Genomic DNA, 8,394 nt, shown 5'->3' with positions numbered 1-8,394 from the left:
CATCCCACCGCGGAACACCCAACTAATCCCCCCCCCCCTTAGCCAGACTCAGACCCCTACCCTTCCCCCCCCCCGCCCCATCCCCGCGGACCAGGCCAGTCAGTCCGTACGTCGATATCCGTCTTTCAAGAGTCCACCGGGAGAAGCTCATCCCAGCATCGTTCAATGGACCTCCCCAGTCCCCACAATCGACATTCGCCGGCCGCTGCGCCCGGGGGGACTAACGCTGGAGAGCGGCCACAACGCTGGACAGCGGCCGCAAGGGAGGGTCAGGGGAAGGTCAGAAGAGGGGTCGTCGAGACAGGCTGGAGACGGGATGGTCTGAGAAATTCAGGGGCTTCAAATCATCGAACGGCCACCGGAGGTCATGGGTAGAAGAGTCAGAGAATGACCGGAACTTGTGGCTTCGAGCAGCCATTGTTGTAAGCTCGGCCGGCCACAATCGAACGGTCATAGAAGCATCAGTGTACGATGTGTTGAGCGAGGAAAAAGCAGATGACGATATCCTAGCGCTTTGGAGATGGATTTCAAGTTTAGTAACCAGCGCGGATGGACCGATCCTAAGTGCACAAACACTGCACAAGACACAGCTTGCATCTCAAACACTCTCCCAGCCCTTACCAGCCCGCAAGTTCAGTATACGCTCCTCCACACCCAACCGAAAAGGCCAACTTCTCTCAGATTCCCCACACTCCCGACCGGGCCATAACCGGCGCCCAGCCTGGGAGACTTTCATCCCACACTATCGGGGGTGAGGCATCCTCTCACGGCCGGCACTGCCGTCTGACGTCATATACAGAGCCATAACTCTCCTCACATCCGTCCCGGCCGCCGAAACGGCCACCAGTCACGACGGTAAGGCAGATGGGGCGCGGTGTTACCGCACAGACGGTGAAGAGGCTAACGAGTCGGCAGGTATCCGGTGTAATGACAAAACCAGTGAGGGTGTGAGATTGTATCCGCCTTGATCTCAGAAGTCAGAACAATCAGACATACGTATTTCATGGATTTATTTATCTGTTTTGTGGCTATGACCCATGTGACAGCATCTTCTGTTAACAGTAAGCTGATACGGAAACGGAAACATCTTACGGAAAACAGAGCTCGAGATTCAGCAAACATACACAAGTCTCAACAACTGGCAATGTTGACGCATTCTATGAAATTGAAAGTGCGTCAACGATGGAGTCTGTCCATTTGCCTTTTTGTTACACCCCCTACTTCATAAACCGCGGTGAGTGGAGAGGAAATCGCCCCAGTCCCGCCGGCGGATGACGACAATCACCAGTCCCCCGCGCTGTTCAATTGTCGCTGTCGGCTCCGTCAACGCGGCGGTCCACCTACACGAGAGATGAACTCCGAGCTGACACGGCAGGGCGGCACAGGCACCGTTTTATGTGAAGAATGAGGACTGAGGGAAGTAGAACGCATCTAATGAACAACCCGATAATTTGCATACCAACGTCGATGTTATGGTCGGCTCATCGGATAATCATCCACATTGGATTATGGTAACTGGAATATCAAAGCGCTCGTGAAGCATGCATCTGTTATCGGCAACAGAAAAAAAATATTGCCGGCGCCGATGTCGCATGCAACGAATTGAAAAATGTTCCTAACTCTATTCCCGCATCATCTCTATTCTCTAGCCCTTTCTCGGTCCTCGCTTCATCAATGCAGTCTCCCGAGCCTGCCCTGTCCCCCGTTCTAGCCTTTACAGCAGTCGTCGAGAGGCGGTTGACCCGCAGTCGGCCGACCGGTCCTGCGTCAGACAGCTGACTGGCCGGTCACGCACCCCGTCCGAGGCCGGCCGGCCAAATACGCACTTGGAACGCACCAACAGCCAGTCACCGGTGCAGAATGCTGTGTGGGTGGAGCGCTGGCCTGATTTCTGGGCCGTAACGCTTGTCAGATGTAGGGAGGATACAGAAATGGCCGAAAAACTACACTGTACCAGCCTAAACGGCCAAATGCAGCTTTGGTGATGCACGAAGCAGAATCTTTAACGGATAGAGCGATCATGTTTTTATGAATTTTGACTCGAACTCATCTACATAGCCACCTGTCTGTCTGTCTATACAACCAGATTACCAAGAGACAAACAGCACAGACGCCTAAATATCAAACCCAAGAGACCTATCTACTACACTCCGGAGGCCCAAGTTTAGACTAACAGCAGCTCAGTCCCTCGGGACGAGCACACAACTTACAGCCATCAATCCTCAGCGCGGCGGTTCCCCGAATCAAACAGTACCAACAAACGTGCACTACAGGCCGTCCGTCTCCTCGTCTCGAGGTCGTACCCGGTCACCCCTGGACCCGATGACAAAGCGCATGGTCCCGCACCGGGCGACGGTATAAACGTGGTTTGGCATATGGGCAGCCAGCGATCGCAGCTGATCATAGAGCAGGGGACAAGTCCGCATAGAAAGCATTCTGCCAATCTATTCTGCCCAGTGTTGCTAGAGTTAGCTTCATGGCTACAGTTAAAAGGAGAAACTCCTTTGGAAAACAGTTGGAAAACACAACCATCCTCAATTTAACTCCGCAAAGTTGTCTTAAGGCGGCCGCACACTGGGCCATTCGGCGGGCGAGATTCCGCAAAAGCGGAATGTCGCGGGCGACATTCCTACAGCGGCTTTCCGCTTGTTTTCAGCAGTTTACAGGACCATTCGACGGTGCGATTTTCTACTTAGTATTTTCCGGAACTTTATGTGAAACATTTTATGATAAATATAAACGAATGCAAACTAAATACATTTAAGCAAATACAATATTTGCTTATTTAATGCGATTATGCTATATTTCTGTACAATAAAGTTTTGAATATCTATTAATTTGACATAATTTCTGGAGGAAGTTGCAAAAAAATAAAGCTCGTGATTAATGTAAACAACCGTGTTTGTCGACAAATGCAAGAAACCTAAAGACAATTGTGGAGAGGCACATAGTAACCCATTATTGGAATAACCAATGAAGTGTATAAAAACCATTTAATATGGGGAAAGAAGTGCCGCTACGATTTTTTATCAAGTGAAGTCTATTTCTCGGCTGCTCCATCAATAGTTGGTGAGTTTCAAGTTCCACAATTTCGGGTGTCCGCGGCGTCGCCGCGGAAAAAGCTGAACCGGTCCAGCTTTTTCCGCAACTCCGCGGCTGTTCGCGCGCATGCGCACTCTACCCGCGGACAGCTAGCTGGCAGCGGTCGGCTGATAATTTTGTCGTTTCGGCAGCTGATTCGGCGTCCACGAAAGCGTAATGTCGCCACGGAATTGCGTTTTTGCGGAATGTCGCCCGCCGAATGGCCTAGTGTGCGGCCGCCTTTAGAGCAAATCCTTCACTGAGACGTACACAAACAAAAGGACGTCTCATCGACCGTCAGGTGTCTTACATCAAATGACATCAAATGACATCAAAAGGTACATCAAATGGCATCTTACACTAGCGCTGAACCTTCCCTCAGATCAACAAGACGCCGACAGTTGATACGGCAACAGTTTAACTGCCAGTCAAATCTCAGCCACAAGAACCGAGAACGCGCAGTGCATGACAACCTCAAACCCGAGACTGGTAGAAGGACTTCGTAACCACGTGTGGGAACAGAAAACACTGGAATCTCAAAGTTCAAGGCTCATATCAGCGCCCAAGTGAAACCAAGCTGCTGATATCAACTGACCAGAGGCAGAGACAGACCCGAGCGAAGCCTGACACCAACAGTCTAAGGATACCAGGTAGGGAGAAGCACTTGACAGTTGAACGGGCGGAAATCAGAGTTAAACCAGCTCAGTCAAAAATGCATCCCAACCGGGCGAAGCTCACTCACTCGATAATGATGACTGCTACCAAAGACAACCAAACCAAAAAAGGTGCTAGAGGGCTTGGTGCAATAAGCTATATTTTGAGAGCAACTACGACAGTCTCAGTAGCCTGTCTACGCTCCACTTCCATGAACAGACCACTGGAAGTTTTATTGAATAGTTTGGTGGTGAGCTTCTCCTCTGTCTTCGACGACCGGTAACCTTACACGAGCTAGTACTTAGAGTTAAGATTCGGACCACCAGGTCTACACAGGCCTCTAAATTCCGTGTACTCCTAAGGTAAGGTAAGGTGAGTCGTAAGTGCCCGCTGGAGTCGCACCATACACATACAGCTACACAATGTCCCAAAATTTGTCTATTTGGGTGGGAAACGACATCCAAATGAAATTCATTTTCCACTCTCACCACCATTTTTAAGAACAATTTTCCACTCCCAAGTCCCAACCAAGAAAACATAGATTTTTTACCTATAGAAAGACAGTTGTGTGGATGCCCAGTTAGCATCAAACATTCTACACCCTAGAATAAAATGCATGCTTTTTGTCATTTCTCACTCCTTTTTGATCTAATCGAATCAGCAGTTTTCCACTCTCTCCCCTCTTTTTGGTGGGTAATTTTCCCCTCTGACATCCAAGACAAAACTCAATTTTGGGACACTGCAGCTACACCATTGGAACATGAGAACTGAGAAGTTCTTGTCACGGGTCCCAAAACCAAACCACCACCCTCTCACAACCTGCCACACACAGATAAAACCTTACAGCACCTTTGCGAAACAACACCAAACTGCAAGACACATTCACAAGACTAGAGTTATAGACTGCTAGTCTGTGAGTAGCAGACCTCCCCCTCCCTCCCAGCCCAGCTGTGGTCACTACACCTCTCCTTTCCCTACACCACCCAATCTCCCCTCGGTCGACCGCGGCCGAGCCGACTTACCTGTGAACGTGATCGGGTGCCTCGTTGAGCAGTGTGTAATACTGCTTGACGAACACCATGCTGATGTCCCTCGGCGTCGGCAGGTCCATGACGGCGCTGGGCATGCCCATTACCATTATACAGACACCGGTCAGTCACAGCGCCCCGTACAGCCTGGAAGAGAGACACACTGTCAGTCACAGCGCCCCGTACAGCCTGGAAGGGACACACACCGGTCAGTCACAGCGCCCTGTACAGCCTGGAGGAGAGACACACTTTCAGCTACAGCGCCCCGTACAGCCTGGAAGGGACAGACACCGGTCAGTTACAGTAGCCTGTACAGCCTGGAGGAGAGACACACTGTCAGCTACATGGCCCATTACCAGGGATGCGGAGCCGTGAAAATTTCAGACGGCTCCGGAGAAAAAAATCGGCTCCAGCTCCGGCTCCGGCTCCGGGTGAAATGCCATGGCGGCTCCGGCTCCGGCTCCGAGTAAATGTGCCGGCTCCGGCGGCTCCGGCTCCGCACCCCTGCCCATTACCATTATACAGACAGCAGTCAGTCACAGCACAGCCTGGAATAGAACAAACTGTCATTTACACCACCCCATACAGCCTGGAAGAGACAAACACTGTCAGTTATAGCACCCTGTACAGCCTGGAAGAGACAAACACTGTCAGTTACAGTCAGTGACAGCACCCTGTACAGCCTGGAACAGACAGAGTGTTAGGCTTAGTGCTCCATAGTCCATACAGCCTGGAACACAGACACTAGGCAGCACAGCACATGGTGTAGAAGTGCCTGTGAAATGTGGTGCCACGCAAGGCTGGTACACACTAAATTAAGTCAACTATTTCAGCATTTTCACTGTGATTTCCATTTCATTTCAAATGGAATAGGTTCTTATCAATGAAAATTTTGCTTCCAGGTGGTGGGAAACATTACTTTCACCCTAAAATAGCCAAACAGGAATCAGAGAGAACAATAAAAGACAGATTCATGCACCCATGTTTCATTAGTAAGGGGGTTGTGGAACTATTTGAATTGTTTCAATGATTAACATAAGTTACATAATCTAGGAACCTCACACACTACCCTGGAAATCAGACATCACTCTACTGCAATAAGAGTGCACTATGTTGATGTATCAGTTTAAACGTTCAGCTCATACTTTGGCAAAAAATAGCTTCAAATAGTGGCTGCATATTAATGCCACTAAAAGGGGTCTGTTCCAAAAGCTAATATAAAAAACTGGAGGTTTGTTGAACTTGAAGGAGCCATTTCAGAGCAGCCATGGGAACATTTCTACAAGGAAATCCACTGTTTACAAGCTGACACAGTTGATAATTTATGGTGCCAACATAGATTTTGAGATAAACTTTGTTAAAAAACCTGATGTATAAACGTAGAAAATTGCTGACCATTCTTTATCCCCACAATCATCTCCATGCCACTCAAATATCATGTATAAACAATTCCTGTGCATTACATGCACCAATATCTGTCTCCCAGTACATAATCCAGAAATCCAGCTTTCCTTTCAGATGAGGGAGAACAAGAATAGTGGTGGTGAGATGAGGATTCAGAACCCTGTTCGGCCGGGCTAGTACTCTTGCCTGCGCTCACCTACGTGCCGGTTGCCCCGGCAACAGGCTATTGGCCAATAAGAAGCGAGGAAAGTGCAACGTCCCTGCAATTTTTCATATACCCGTGTCCCCGAGGGCCGAGCATGCTTCTTATCGGTTAATAGCCTGTTGCCGGGGCAACAAGCACCTATATGCGCCTGCAAGAGTACTAACCGCCCACTGAACAGCGCTCAGGATGAGCTTGTAGGAGCAACAGGACAAATTCATTAAAACGAGAGGTTAGAGGAGGTTGGAGCAACAATGGGAAGACACAAAAAATTAAAATAACGATTTTACTAATTAAATTAATAGAACGCAAAAAATAACCAACAAAAGAATAGCTACATTATTAAAGGAAATAGTTCACTTTTAACATGGGGTTTGGAACTGGAATAGCAGTTTTGTTGCTTGCGCTGAGACTAGCACAAATCAGAAGCTTTTACGGCCCAACGATCACCCTAGACGAAGAGATTCCATTTTTCGTTCCGAAAAGAGTGCCTTGCAGAGGAATGCGTGCCTTGCTGAGGAATGCAGTCACGTCATCGTCAGCCAATCAGAATGCTGCTTACAGCCGATGGGTTTGTCCTACGCAATATGATTGGTCAACGCGTAATAAGCTTCCGCGTCAAACATTATTTTATATAGAATATAGTTCTTCTTATACTAAAATATAGAAAAAAATCTTTTTTACAAAAACGTTTTGTTTTATTTTCTGATCATTTTGAGCATAAAAAAACATAAATCCATAGCAAAATACTAATTTCAGGAAAGTGAACTATTTCCTTTAAGGACCAGTAGCCTAATCCTCATCTCCGACGTCCATAAATATTTAAAGCTTCATTGGTTACCTAATAAAGTAACATACTGAAACAACCTTCTTCTTACCAGATAATTATGTTCTGCACCTAGTACTTAAGGGTTCTAAGTTTAATTCAGTGACATTTCCAAACAAATCATGAGAAAATAAGCACATGGCCTTGAACATAAACTGGTACTCCTGCTTTCATTCTCAATCGGCAGCTCATCCTACACTTGAAATTTGAAAATAATATAAGAATAAGAAGTACACCATGTTGAAAATGCTGAAATGCGGTCTATGACATCTACCTACGAGATGTAACTATCGACAAAGACAGTTTCGGCGTGCCGGCAAAACATCGCGTGGGAACGAACCATCCTTTCTTCATCCCGTACACCGGCTAGATAATTTACAATATCATTCATAGGATCAAGGTTGACAACGTGGCCAAGCTCTTACCTGGTTCGGAGGAAAAAAGAATGAAAATTTGTATAGGCAACTCCGAATTCAATCCCCACGATTTTCGGCCTCACCTCGCTCTCGTGCCGCGAGCCTGCCATGCGCAAAAGGAACTCTTCAAACCAAAATGGCGGAAACATACTGTCATTCATTTTGGGTTGAGGGCTAAATCTTCAAAAGATATGAAGTTACCAACTTTTGAAATAATGGCGGGAATGATCAAAGAGCATTGCAAAAATCTGTTTAGCAATTTTTACTAAGGAATATATAAACTTAGAAAGAGAAAATACTTGTCTTACAAAAAGGAATATTTCATATTCCTCATCAAGCATCCCTCGCGGTACCGCTGCGCCGGGAGAGAGCCGGAGTCCCTGACGAGATCTTGATTTTCTCAGTTTCGATGGCTTTGATTTGATCTCAGACCTCATGAGGCAAATGTTGTATTGACGCTTGTAGTGGTTATCATAACACTGTGCCGAAGACTAAGCATTTTTGAGGCAGCAATTAGCGAAGTCCGCAATCCCGTTCTTCAGGCTTATCCAAAGTTACGGTGATTCTACGCATGCCTAGGGCCTAGGCTACAAATTAACCTTCCCCCAATATTGATACGGACATCGATGCAAGTGCTGCATGATGTACATTCTATAAGCATCACGATGTCATCACAGTTTTGCCCTGACCTGCAGGCTGCAAAAGTAGCCACTGGACCATCACACGAGCGGCCCTGTGTTGTGGCGTCATCTATAACAGCTCCCTCCTCTAATACTAGCGACA

Source organism: Amphibalanus amphitrite, unplaced genomic scaffold, assembly GCF_019059575.1.
Source record: "Amphibalanus amphitrite isolate SeventyFive unplaced genomic scaffold, NRLGWU_Aamphi_draft 001276F_arrow, whole genome shotgun sequence".
NCBI classification, from domain to species: Eukaryota; Metazoa; Arthropoda; class Thecostraca; order Balanomorpha; family Balanidae; genus Amphibalanus; species Amphibalanus amphitrite.
The sequence above is the reverse complement of the archived record's forward strand: the minus strand, read 5'-3'. Positions refer to the sequence as shown.